The sequence below is a fragment of the Helianthus annuus genome, chromosome 10 (assembly GCF_002127325.2).
Source record: "Helianthus annuus cultivar XRQ/B chromosome 10, HanXRQr2.0-SUNRISE, whole genome shotgun sequence".
NCBI lineage: Eukaryota > Viridiplantae > Streptophyta > Magnoliopsida > Asterales > Asteraceae > Helianthus > Helianthus annuus.
This window is the reverse complement of record NC_035442.2, coordinates 25227063-25241072: the sequence shown is the minus strand read 5'-3', so window position 1 is coordinate 25241072 and position 14010 is coordinate 25227063. Positions and strand designations below refer to the sequence as shown.

Sequence of the window (14010 nt, the reverse complement as noted above, 5' to 3'; positions counted from 1 at the left end):
TCTATCAATTCTAGTAACCAAATTGAAACCAAGAAATAAGGAAAAATTAAGGACATACCACTTCCGGGTTTTCAATCAACCTTCACACTCCGTTTCAAGATTCATTCAAACCCAAAAATAAGCGAATACGGTACCAAATCACCATGCAAACCCAAAATAGCATATACGGTACCAAATCAATTAATCAAACATACGTTATTTATCGGCTATGAACATTAAAAACGTCAAATACAATTGGCTTATTTGAATTTGTCATCACTTATCACATATATAAGCAACAATTGAAATTCGTAATTTATACAAACTGGTACCAAGAAAAGAGTAAAAAGCACATACCAATAAATAAACGTCGGCAGGCAGCGGTGAAACACATCAAACAATGAAGAGTAACTGATGGGTTGTTGATTCAAGAAGGGAGATTGAGAGGCTTTGGCGAGTCGGATACGGTGGGAGAGATGCGTAGAATATTATAGACGGTGATGGTGGGAGCGGTTAATAGAAGGTGAGAGTGGTTCGTATTTAGTTTAGATTGTGATTCGGCATTTAGATTCGGATGCAACTGTGTTTGGATTGGTTGTATGTTGCTATTTGTTTGTAACTAGAAAACTTGTTACTTCTAACCCGTTTACCTTTTAATTTACCCAATTTAACCCCTTAGTTATAGAATTTAACTATGTACTCGTCTCTTCTTTATTGCCCGACCCAAAGCGTTTCTAAATGGATTCGGTATATTATTTTTGACCTGACCCAAAAAATTTAAAATCAAATGATAGACATCTTAACGCTGAAAATTTTCGCTCTACAAAAAAAATGCTTATATTATCTTCTTAGGAGCTTTGAAATAAAAAAATGTAATACAAAGGAAGAAAAGGCAACTGTGAAGCACATGCCAATTGATTCTGTAGTATGTTATAACTGTAAAGCACATGCCCATATATGATTAAACCCCATCTCCCACACCTTTCTTTTTCTCTATAAACATTTAACCATGGTTGTAAAAGAAGGTTTCCAAGGCCGAATACTTCCCGATTAGTCGCTACAAGGTAGGTTGCCGAGCCGACTTTCTCTAACTCCGTCTAATTACTCGAAATCGATCAAACGCGGTCAAACTCGGCCAAAATCGGATCTAGTAGGTCAATTCGGGCCGAGTTTGACTTAAAAAAATAATAAAACATAATTTATATGACTATCATATTAAATAATGAATATCATTTTCACGTATTTTCTTAAAATATTTGTAAATTTATGTTATTAGAAATATATTTAATTTCTGAAAACTAATTTCTTTATAATTTAACATGCCTGAGTACTCCCCGAGTACTCTCTGCCTATGCCGAGTACTCTCAACTCCCCGGTCGACCGACTAGGGAGCGCCTAACGACTTTTGCAACCATACATTTAACTACTTATCTGCATCATGGAAATCAGCCATTGAGTTGCATTCAATCAAATCCACCCAAATCTGTTCTTTTTATCAAGAGCACGGATGGTTAATATGGTTTATCAAAATTTTGGATTTTGGTTCTTAACTTTCCAAAAGTACATAAATGGTCCATGTAGTTTGCACTTTGTAACACATTTAATCCTCAACTAACAAATCTAAAGGTTTTACCATATCCAAGTTAGGGACTATATGCATTACAAAGTGCTAGGACTGTAAATGAACCAGACGTTCATGAACTGTCTGTGAACTTGTTGGGTGGGAAGTTCGTTTATGTTTGTTTATTTAATAAACGAATGAACACGAACAAAAAAATTTGTTCGTTTAATTAAATGAACGAACATGAATACACCTTGTGTTCATTCATTTATGTTCGTGAACATTCGTTCGTTTAAATTTTAGTAATTACATAAATGGTTATATTTGTATAAATATTAGGTTTTCTAACTATTTATATAAATATAAATAACGAGTTAACTCCAACCCGCGCGTTGCGGCGGGATATTGATTTAAAAAGTCTATAGTATCACATGTGAAAATTCCTTTGTATAAGCAAAACATTGATTCCTAGCCTACATCGTTGGTCTAAATCAACATACACAATATTAGGCACAACCCCAATACATAATAATCAATATGCATAATATTAGGAACAACCACAAACAATCAATTTGGTTTTAAGTTGAAAAAAGATTGAGTTTCAAAAAAAGAGAACATGAATTGAAATTGGAGGAGATTAAAGGGTTTGTTGAGATAATAATATACGGGAAATCAAGAGAAATGTTATAACAATTAATTTACATTAAGATTGAAAAGCTAAGTCCAACTATCATCGTGTATTACAACCACGCTATAATTTAGATACAACAGCACCAACTTCTAATTATAAATTCATCCAAATAAACTAACAAAATAAATAAAAAACACACAATTTACTAATGGAAAACAATATTAGAAATGCCAGGGACCAATGCTTTGCTTATAATTGTGTAGAAAACACACAGTTTACTAACGGAAAACAGTATTATAGAATATCATCCCACATTTCTCATAAATGGTCATTGCTATATCCTAAATATATATCATAATACTTAACAATTGACAATCATCCCATGATTTCTAACCTCAACCTGAATCTCACTTCCTTTCACTCTCTCTTGCTACACGTACTCCTGCACCACCCCAAAGCGGCGGCGGAGCCACAGTCGCATAATAATCGTAATCATTATTTATCGTCATCATCCACATCGGCCCATGACTACACCATTAACACTACAACATCAACATCGGAGCCCAAAAACTTGCTTCTTCTCCACCTTATCCTTCTCTTTCGAACCGCCCCCTAAAAATAAAAAAAATAAAAAAAAAACCCTGATCTTTGTCAGACTTTTGCAAGCACATGCAAGATTTATCTTTCGTATATTTCAAAATAAGGAAAAAACTTTCAATCTGCAATTAGAAAACTAAAGTAAACTTCTTTTCTAAGTAAAGAGATTTGAATGAGTGAGTCAACTAGGCAGTAAAAATATTTTGATACAAACACATAAAAATACTGAGTGATCATATCTAATTAAAAAAAAACTTCATCAACAAACACATCATCATGAACATAAGTATAATTGTAGTCTGTAGATGTCAACATAAATAAATATTAGAACATCCTACCCAATCAATAACAATCCCCCACAAAACAGAAACTATAAATCATGTGCAGAATTGTATTAACCATATAAAAGCAAATAGAAACGAAGATTAGATCAATTTACACCCAATAAATAACGATCACCCATAAAGAATTAGAAACCATTTCGTTATGGAAACGTAAACAACATTAATATAAAATTTAACAGTGATGTAAGAAACTAACAGACACTTACAGAAATGACATCAATATGAAACGATCTGGATCGTACGTTTTACTGTTCGGGGAAGGTTTTGAGATTATTTAGGAAGGGTTTAGGTGATATTAAAGATGACGGCAATTTCAGTGTTCCGTATCGGTGGAAGTGGTGGCAGTTATTAAAAATTACCCCCATTTGATTTGAATTTATTGTGTCTTATTGATGAAGCAACGCGATGGTCGGCCGGTGGTGATGGGATTTTGGTACAAGATAGGACTTCGTGGAGGCGTAGGATTAGGGTTAAGGACTTCTAGAGGCTATTGCAGGAAGGTTTTAGGTGTATTTTAGGGACGTAAGATTTTCTTATTCTTTAAGTGACTTACCCGGTGATTGACTTCTTGTGTACATGCCCGAATGATGTTCTATGCTTTTATACACGATTTACATTATACTGTGTCAATCTGATCACTAGCTTGGTGTAGGTGACTTCTTTTTTCTATATTCTTTGACTTATGTGTTGGTTTGCTGTTCGTTTTGGAGCCGGGGGTCTCTTCTGGAAGCAGCCTCTCTATCTCCAGGGATAGAGGCAAGGTATGTCTACATCCCACCCTCCCCAGACCCTATGAGTAGCATTGCTGTTTGTGAGATTTACTGGGTATGGTTGTTGTTGTTGTTGTTGAAGGTTTGGGTTAATTAGATGCGGACATTTTCCTATTTAATAAAATTTGTTATGTAATATAGGAATATTTAGAATGTGGAAGGAATTATGAGTTCCATAACTTCTGTTGGTGTACGTAGAATAAACAAAGAAACGACACAAACCTTAGTATAAAAAAATGAAACGACACAACCCTTAGTATAAAAAAAAGAAACGACACAACTTAAGTTCATATTTTTATAAGAGTACAATATAGTAAAAAGTCATCACTTTTCATTCTAGAGAGGCACCAAAACAAATTGGTATATATGTTTGGTTTTTTAAAAGTCACCACTTTTCATTCTAAAGAGGCAACCAAAGTTACTTTTTATATTAAGCAAGGGGTATGTATGTGTGGTTTTTTAAAAGTCACAACTTTTCATTCTAGAGAGGCAACCCAAGTTGCTTTTTGTAGGGTTATATAATAATAATATCATTTTATTTACTGAAATATGAAGACCAATTAGAAAAACTTATTGACGGGTGAAGACCAGAAAAAGCATGTGGACGTTCTTACGACAGGAGAACAAAAATGGGGGTGGTGGCCGTTGGAGGAGATGCACTGTTTAAAAAGGTGACAAACGGTGGGGTGGTGGGAGGAGACGCCTCTCTTCGGTTCACGGCATAGTGGAATGTTTGTGTCGGTTTCATTGGGTGTATCCACAATGATAGAGTTTGACAGTAAATTTTCTTGTTGGATTGTGATGGCAGTTTTCTAGGAGGGAATAAAGGGGTACGTGGTGGGTGTTTACTTCAAAGTTCAAAGGGCAGGAGTGGCTTAAAAAATAACTGTCATTCCTTTGAAACGTCATGTGTTGGTCGAAACGTCATGTCATGTGTTGCTTTTTGTATATATAAGTAATTATATAACCCTACAAAAAATAATTAACTTAATAGTTGTGTCTCTTCACATCACACCCTTAAATAATACCCTTGCATTAATAAACACATATCATATATTAAACACATATTATGCCAACTGCCAACGCAAACCAACGTGTCCCAATATACACACTCCTTTAATAAATTATAATATATATTATACATTTATATATACATAACTTTCTCTCGCATATGTAATTGATTAAACTCTTCAAATGAACTGACGCATGCTTGAACCAACGCACGGGCATAATAATCAATGATTCAACGGTATAAAATCAAAGGGTCACACAGTTTCAAAGGGTTTTACGTTGCGTATTATATTATATTATATAATATTATAAAATAAGTCAATGAAATGCTATGAAGGTTTCTAAAGGGTAAAAGGGTGTGACTTTTAAACAAATGAGACATAACCCAAGTTGATAATTGTATAAGAGTATAATAATAATAATAATTAATTCATTAATAGATGCCTTCCCATGGAAACGTTGTGATGTACATTAAAGGCAAGTTAAGTTGCTTTTTGTATTATATAGTAAAGTAATGCATGATATTAATGGGGTTGTCTAAACGTACTTCCTTGTTACTTGTCATACTCCTTGAAAAGCCACTTTAAAATTTGCCAAACTCCCCCTCTTATAAATCTCATATTTGTTTATTTGATTTCAAACATATAATTATAAATAAGGTGATTTGCTTTGACTTGTATTTATTTCTTTTGTTCATACAAACATAGTTGGTTACCCACTAATTTTTTTTATCAAATTTAAAAGAAATTCTTAATATCAATTCGTTAACCACTGGTTGTTTTTTATTAACTTTAAAATAAATTTCTTAGTTGATATAAACACCAATTTGACTTTTATTAAATTCTTTAGTTAGTCTTTATTTAAATGATTTTTACAACAAAGAAAATATAAATTCGTTTAATCCACAATTTCCATCAGGTTCAACATCTTGTATAGATGCGACGTAAGGATGAAAGATGACTGGGATTTCTTCCAATAATATGTCAAAATTGCTCACATGAGAACTATGTCTCTGTGGTGATGGTTTCAAGTCCATAAAATTATATTCAACAACATCTGACTTGGTTGAACAACTATGTCCCAACGGTGATGTCTTCACGTCCTTAAAATTAAATTCAACAACATTTGGCGTGGTTGAACAAGCACGTTTACAAGGATATTGTGGATCAGCTCGACTTTTTTGTTGTTTCTTCAAGCTTGGTCGTCCACGGACGTTTTTCTTAACAATAGGTTCTTCGACTGAAGGTATACTTAGATTAGCTCCAATTTTTTCTTGTTGTTTTTTTCAAGCTTGGCCATCCACGAGTATTCTTCTTAACAGTAGATTCTTGATCTAAAGGTATACTTAGATTAGCTTCATTTTTTTTCTTGTTGTTTTTTCAAGCTTGGCCGTCCACGAGTATTCTTCTTAACGGTAGGTTCTTCATCTAAAGGTTTACTTTGATTAGCTTGACGTTTTTGCTGTTTTTTCTTCAAGCTTGGTCGTCCAGAAGTATTTATGTTAACAATAGGTTCTTTAATTAAAGGTATACTAGGATCGGTTATGACTTTTAGCTTTTGTAGCATAATTTTCTTTCCAAGCATGGACTGGTTGTTAAAGACTTGTTCAAACTTTTTCAATTCGACATCACAAGTAATGTTTTCATTTTCATCGTCTTTTAATGGTATCTTATCAAGTTTCTTCCAAAATATGTCGATCGAATCCAAAGGAATACATTTACCTGTATACAGATATAAATCATTTTTAGTTATATTATAATAAAAATATTTAATAAAAATGTAATCAACCGGATATAATATAAAACTGACTTGCTACGGAATACATTAAAGCTTCATAAGCGCATGGTAATCCGTAACTTTTACGAAGTTGACAACCACAATCTAAAGGGTCTCGCTTGATCTCTTCTGTTATTATATCTAACGCTTCATGGGAAACAAAACCATGTAATAGTTTCAAGATTGGTTTTTTGTGATAATGTTGTAGAACTGTTTTACTTTTCCCAAAACTTGCTTTAATTTTCGCATCTTGTGATTCCACAATTTCATCAATACGACGAACAAACTTATATAAGGTAGAATTCGATGTCTTCAAGTATGCCTTTAGCTTTAAATGTTGGCTCTCAACTCTATTTGTTGTCTGATTTCCGAAGTGTAGGCATTTATCAGTCCAAACGGATACACACATTTCTCTGTGTTTTTTTAACCAAGTTTCCTCCAGGTAATCTAAAACACCTGTAAGATGATGATGATTAATAATAATAATAATAATAATAATAATAATAATAATAATAATAATAATAATAATAATAATAATAATAATACCTGGATATTCAATCAACAATGACTGAAGTTGCTCATATTTTTTCTTGAATGATACCAATGTTTGAGATTCAATTAGTGAATTTCACTGTGAATTTATGGAGTCCCATGCATGTCAAGATTTGATACATGGACGACACTTTTTAAATATCGCTTGAGAAATGTGCCATCTACAAAGTAATCGAGTAGCATGCGGAAAAATTCGTTAGCATGCATTCATGAGAGTGTACTCTCTGTCTGTAACTATTACACGCGGTTGCATGCCCTCATCTAGTATTGACTGTAAGTGCTTTAATACCCAAACGTAGATATCCTCCGTTTCTTTATGCATAAAGGCAAAAGCTATGGAAAATGTTTTGCTGGTAGAAGTTACACCAACAATTTGAATAAAAGGCTTATCATACTTGTTTGTCTTGTATGTGACATCCATAATCATCACATGTGGAAATGCACGTAATAACTCATATGATGTTTCATGAACGAAGAATAATGATTCCAGCTCATTTGTTAAACTATTAGTAGAGGGATAAAAAGTAAAACCATTATCATGTAAATGAGACATAAGAACCTCCATTGGAGTTTGCCCTTTATGGTCCATCTCTCGGATTTTGTCGCGTACATTGTGTCACACCCCGACCCGCAGCGGAATGGTACGGGGCAGACTGATTGCCCATAGCTTATGACACTATAATAAGTTTAAATATTTAAAGCATCAATATTAAATTGTCACACATAACATAGAATTCAAATATTATTACCAAGTTACAAAATTTAATAAATAAAAGCAGCATATCATAACCGGTATATTACTAAGGCAATCCTACATGTCTTCAACTCAAAATCCGCCCACCCTTGTGTACCTGTATCACGCGTAAAAAAAGTTTTTGGGTCAACAAACATGTTGGTGAATAGATTCGGTTTTTATTTAAAACGTTTTTTGTTATATTATTTTTAGAAAAACCTTATTTTATAACATGCATTATCAAATGTGAAACTAGGTCTTTCAATATAACAAGAACTAGGTTAATGCCCGCGTAATACGCGGACTTCAACCAAAACCATATTATTTACTTTGAAATGTAATATTCTGTACAAACGCATACATTGGAAGAAACAAACAGAAAATTATTAAATTTTAGGCTAATGCCTGCGTTAAACGCGGCTTCAACCAAAAACCTATTATTTTTATTCAAATTCAATCCTGCATCAGCATTGCTAAAAAGTGAATGGTTTCATTGGTGGTCCTTCTACTCCTAAAATTTAAGAGAAAAACATATATCCTGCATCAACAGCTTCAACCAATAACTTCGCATACGTTTTTGACCAATTGAAAAAACAATCATCACCTAACACCTAACACCTAACACCTAACACCTAACACCTAACACCTAACGAAATATGTTCAATGTGAATCATATCTTACAATCCAATAACACTAAACCTATTGTAAACAACTGATATGAAAGAAAATATATTAGTAACAAATAAAAAAATTAGTAAAAACTCTTGAATAGCTGCTTCAACCACACTCAAATGCAAATCATGCCTCATCGCCGTATGCATAACGATAATGACCATTTTATCATGCGGCAATGAACCAACATAAGGAGCATATGCCTCTTGTTGCTTTTAGTATGAGTTTTGCTCCTCTTCAATTTCCTAGCTTAATAGCTAAAACTAGGGGTGAGCAAATTAACCACCATAACTGACAACCGAACCATAACCGACATAACCGAACCACTAATAACCGATAACCAATATAACCAATGGTTATGGTTATGAAACTTTGTATAACCGCTCAGTCGGTTATGGTTATGGTTATGAAGCTTTGGTTAACCGATATAACCGAAACCGAACCAAACTTGTAATGCTAACTTTATATAATGGATTTGTGTTTTACAAAACCATATAGAAGGTTTTTACTAAAATAAAAGTATGTTAGTAACAAAATGATCTTGATGTAGATGCCATTTATTTTAATAAAAAACTAAGGTGTGATGTCCATAATTTTTTGTTTGTTTGAGAATTACCTTATTAAAAAAAATCCCAAATCGGTAGTTTAACCAAAAAGTTTAGTCTCCGTTATCTTATAAAATAGGGTCAAGCTAAGTTCAAATAGTGCATAACCCTATTTATTTCAAACCTTGCTTGGTTACTTAACCGAAATTAACCAAAACTGAACCATAACCGACTTCATAACCGATTAACCATAACCGAAGTTTGGTTATGGTTATGGTTACCAAAACTCCATAACCGAACTAGCGGTTATGGTTATGGTTAATAGTAAAAACCGAACCAAACCGACCCATGCACACCCCTAGCTAAAACCAACCTAAAATATGTACTACATGTTAGGTATCAATAATGATGCAATAAAAATCATTTATAAACAATAATTGCCTATTACATATAATATGTTATAGACTCATGTATTACACGGGTTGAATTTTAATTAACATGTTACATCCCACACCCAGCCCCCTCTTCGCTGATGGATTTTACTGGGTATGGTTGTTGTTGTTGTCTAATTTGGTAAGTGAGTGTGTAGTAGATATATGTAAAAACGTAAGTACTTACGTTATATTTTTGTTGGATGCATGTGTTGGTCACTTTTTGGGACAATGGCGCCAAAGCCTGCAAATACCAAATGAGAAACATTGATCATAATAATCACATCATGCTCATTAAAATTTTCCTTTTTCCCCGCAGTAACTAAATATTTAAATCATGTCTCAAAATATACTTTTAATTAACTTTCAACCAATTAGACCCATTCGACTTGTTCCTCTTTAAGCTTCTTTTTTTACCCACTTCACCATACCCATTTGTATATAAGCAAACATGTCAAAGCTACACATGTTTGTATTCAGTCTCAAACTAATGTAGCTAAGTTCTTTTTTTTTTTTTTTGCAAAAATGTTGCTGCTCAACAAACTTAAGCGAATGTATGGTATCCTCATATGTAGTGACACAGAAGTTTTGTGCAGGATGAAACATTCTTTCTCCAAAGATCTATTTTTTTTCTCAAATTACAAAAGTTATATTGTTCAATAATAGTTAACTTTGAAAGACTTTTAACCTTTTTGAATAAGATAATCTTCCAAAGATGAAAATGTAAATTTAAGAAAAACATGTGAAGCTTACTTTTAGATGAACCGATAATGTGACACGTTATAAACCGACCTAGGAGAATCATGAAAAGTAGATGTATATTTTCACCAGTACTAAAAAGACAACGTTAGCATCTAATCATTTAAAGTTGATACTTACAATGCAATCGAGACAATTTAAATAAACTCTTTTTAATGTTACCTATACAATTTCCAAGAGCCACGGTGGTCAAATCCCTTAACATGTGCTTGGCAATGCATACAATATCTTACCTATTAATATGAAAGAGAAACCTGTTATAACATATAAGACTAAAACGTATCCCAAAATAATGAGATTCCAAAACAATGAGATTCATACATTTGTAAGAACATTTGTGTCATCCATATCATGTAAATCCAATAGCCCCTACTTTAAAATCACCCCCAAACTTGGATGAATAGAAAAGAATTTAACAATAACTTTAGGAGATTTTTAACCCATTTCCCTTTTAAGGTAAGTATATTTAAATATGACATGTTGAAAAATAAAAGAGCAAGCAACGTACCAGTTTCGGCTCAAATTGGAGGAATTGGACGTCTTCCATCACCACCAGCATCGTCAATTTACCTGGATATAACCCAATAGCCTCGTAGAGCATAAGTATTAAAAACCTCATAATTCTATGGATAAACAAAACCTTGAAGTCGAGCGAAGAAAAGAAAGAAAATTTCGATCCAGCGACAAAAAATCACAAACCTCAAAATTGTAACAGGTATCCCATAACTTCAAATAAAACAGCTGAGGTCTGTGGTGAATTCAACCTACAAGATAAAAAAAAAAAAAAAAAAAACCCTATTATTGTTTAGTGTCGACAACTACCAAAAGCAAATTGAAATAATAATCTGCAAATAGCAAGTATACCTGTCAGCATCCATTAAAGATTTGAAGTGATGAAAACACAATAACTATCCATTAAAGATTTGAAGTGATGAAAACACAATAACTGGTTTACAATTTCAATGCAATGGAACTTGAGTTAGTATACTTTATAAAGATTAAATCACTCAAATTTATCTAGTTATCTATGAAGAATACAAAAAATTGGGGAGATCTGGTGTTTTCTAGGGTTTGGGTCTTTGAAGCAAATGATCAAACAGTTGGTGGGCATGAGTGTGTTAACAGATTAAATGGAATATTAGATGTGTAAAGCAGAAAAATTTACCTCAATTGTTCAAGAATCTGAAGAAATTTGAATGAAGGGCGGCAAATTCCTATAGCGATTTGTGGGTTTTATCAGTTTATCATCGATTAGATGAACGAATCTTCAAGAAGATAATGTTGCAATGATCGAAATCGTTGATTAGATGATCGGATCTTCTAGAAGATGATGTCGCCCATCGTATTGAGAGAGAGAGAGAGGTAGAGGATGTTTTTTTAGGGTTTTCAAACGATAATTGAAAGATTGAGAGAGAGAGAGAGAGAGAGTAATACAAATCGTACATAATAAGCCTCTCCAATCCTGGCCTTAGAGACATGCCACATGTAGGTGGCTGCTTATTTGGCATCAATCATAGGGTGTGACATGTGTCCCCCCAATGGTTTGCTTTATTAGAGATATAGATTCAACACATATCTCATAAACAACACAAACATAACAATATTAGTAACCATAGACATATAGAGATTCAAGCCCCAAAAGGCGAATCTGTGAACAATGATGGCGATACCGAGTTCGACCCATGGCCGTGGGGAACCGGTCAGCCAGGTGGATCCACGCGAAACCTGTGACACAAAGCGAGTAACACATAGATGCACGTATAGAGAAACAATAGATCGAAATTAGCAACAAGTGACACATAGAAACACATCGAATAACATGTTATCAATTTAAATAATAAATTTGAAATCAAGCACGAGATACACCCCAAAAAGATTTAATGTCAAAAAGGGGGAAAGAGTCGAATCTACTCACATGTTGCGAAGAAACAATCCCCGAGAATTACCGCACGAGCTTACGAGGTGGGACAAATGACTAAATCACCCTAGAATAAATATAACCAAGATTTTAAATAATGGAACAACAATGGGTCTAGTAATTCGAGTTCTTGATTTGGAAACTTTTGTTTTGAGAATCTATAAATCATTGTTTGAAGAAAATCAAGTTACATTACTAGTCAAAAATAAATAATTATGATTACGACGAGATTAAAACATATGTATATATTAAAAACTATAATTCTTAAGATCTTATTGATTAGAAAATTTATAAATATATATAGAATTAAAATCTAATTTTTTTAAATCATCGATTTATTAAAAATACCCAAACTTGTACTTTATAATTTATTACATATTATTGGATAATCACCAAAATTTATATAATTTATAAAAATTCCATGATATCATAATCTTCCAAAATTATCAGAAATATTATTCATGAATATTGTTCAATGAATTTCTATTTTTTATATAATTCTTATTATATAGATAATGTTAAAATTTCACAATGATTCCTATAGAAGTACAAAAATTCCCAAAAATTACATGAACTAATCTAATATGATATAGAATAGTAGGGTAAATTCAATTTCACTAAAATAGGTGTATAAGATCAAAAGCCCCAATTTCAAGAACTCAAGAACCCTAGTTTCGTAATTCAATTTGGATTTCTAGAGACTTAACATACAGAAATTGACAATAGGGAATTGTAGAGCACAAAAAATAAATAAGTTTAGGCTTTGGAATCACCTGATTTGGATAAGAATTGAAGAAGATATCGTCTGCACAAGTTACAAGCCCTAGAATGTTCTTCGATTAAATTCGCGATGTAGAGGTGATGAAATGGAGAAATTTTAGTGGGGTTTTGCATGGTTTGTTCAGAGGAACAATTGATAAAAGCTTTATCATCTGATTTTGCGAATTTGCTCAAAACCCATTGATGTTCTTGAAGAGCTTTCATATCATGGTGTTTGAATATGCCTTCAATTGGATTAATTATTGACTAGTGGGAATGCCCGCGTGTTGCGGCGGGTGTCCCGATTGATATCAGATTCATTTATGACGTCTATTACGAACCACAACCCATTCCATGTTTCTAACATTTTATTCCATTCAATTAAAATAGACGAAGAACCTATAAGGTCACAAGCATGCAAAGAAAATCTACAAGCTCAATATAAAGAGTTAGATTTTTTAAACCATAACAAATTTTCATCAAAACATCGAAGGTAGGTTTATTTACAACGTTATTGTCATAAATGATATTAGGGAGCATAAATTTGTACATGTCCATATACTTCGATCCAATCCCGTTCTCAAATAATATACTTCAATGATATACGTCCATTCTATCTCTACCATGAAACTCAGATGAAACTTGGTAAGATACAAATCTTGAACCCTCTCTTCCTTCGTCTAAAGCAAATGATGAAAACTTTTATCAAAAAGGACATTAAGCCTTGACCAATCAGCTGAACTAACAACAAACAAAAATAATAATTAACCACTATATATATACAAAATTAACTTGGAGGCATCCATAAGGCAACATATGTATATACCACAATATGCAACGGTAATGTACTTCTGTTAGAAAGGAACGGACAAAAGAATGGTAATATTACCTTTTTCAAAAGAATGAATTGTTCTTAAAATCTGACCGAACTCACTAAGTGGCCGACTTGATTCGCCCTAATGTAAGCAGCTC

General features: G+C 33.0%; 1 long non-coding RNA gene across 1 annotated transcript; it reads right to left on the bottom strand.

Annotated features, from left to right (window-relative positions):
• Positions 1-7903: 7903 nt before the first annotated feature.
• On the bottom strand, positions 7904-11802 carry LOC110884258. The gene is made up of 7 exons (XR_002561030.2): positions 11527-11802; positions 11226-11307; positions 11061-11125; positions 10870-10931; positions 10524-10594; positions 9790-9846; positions 7904-8072 (listed from the first exon to the last, which is right to left on the bottom strand). It is a non-coding gene; the product is annotated as an uncharacterized LOC110884258 (long non-coding RNA).
• Positions 11803-14010: the final 2208 nt, after the last annotated feature.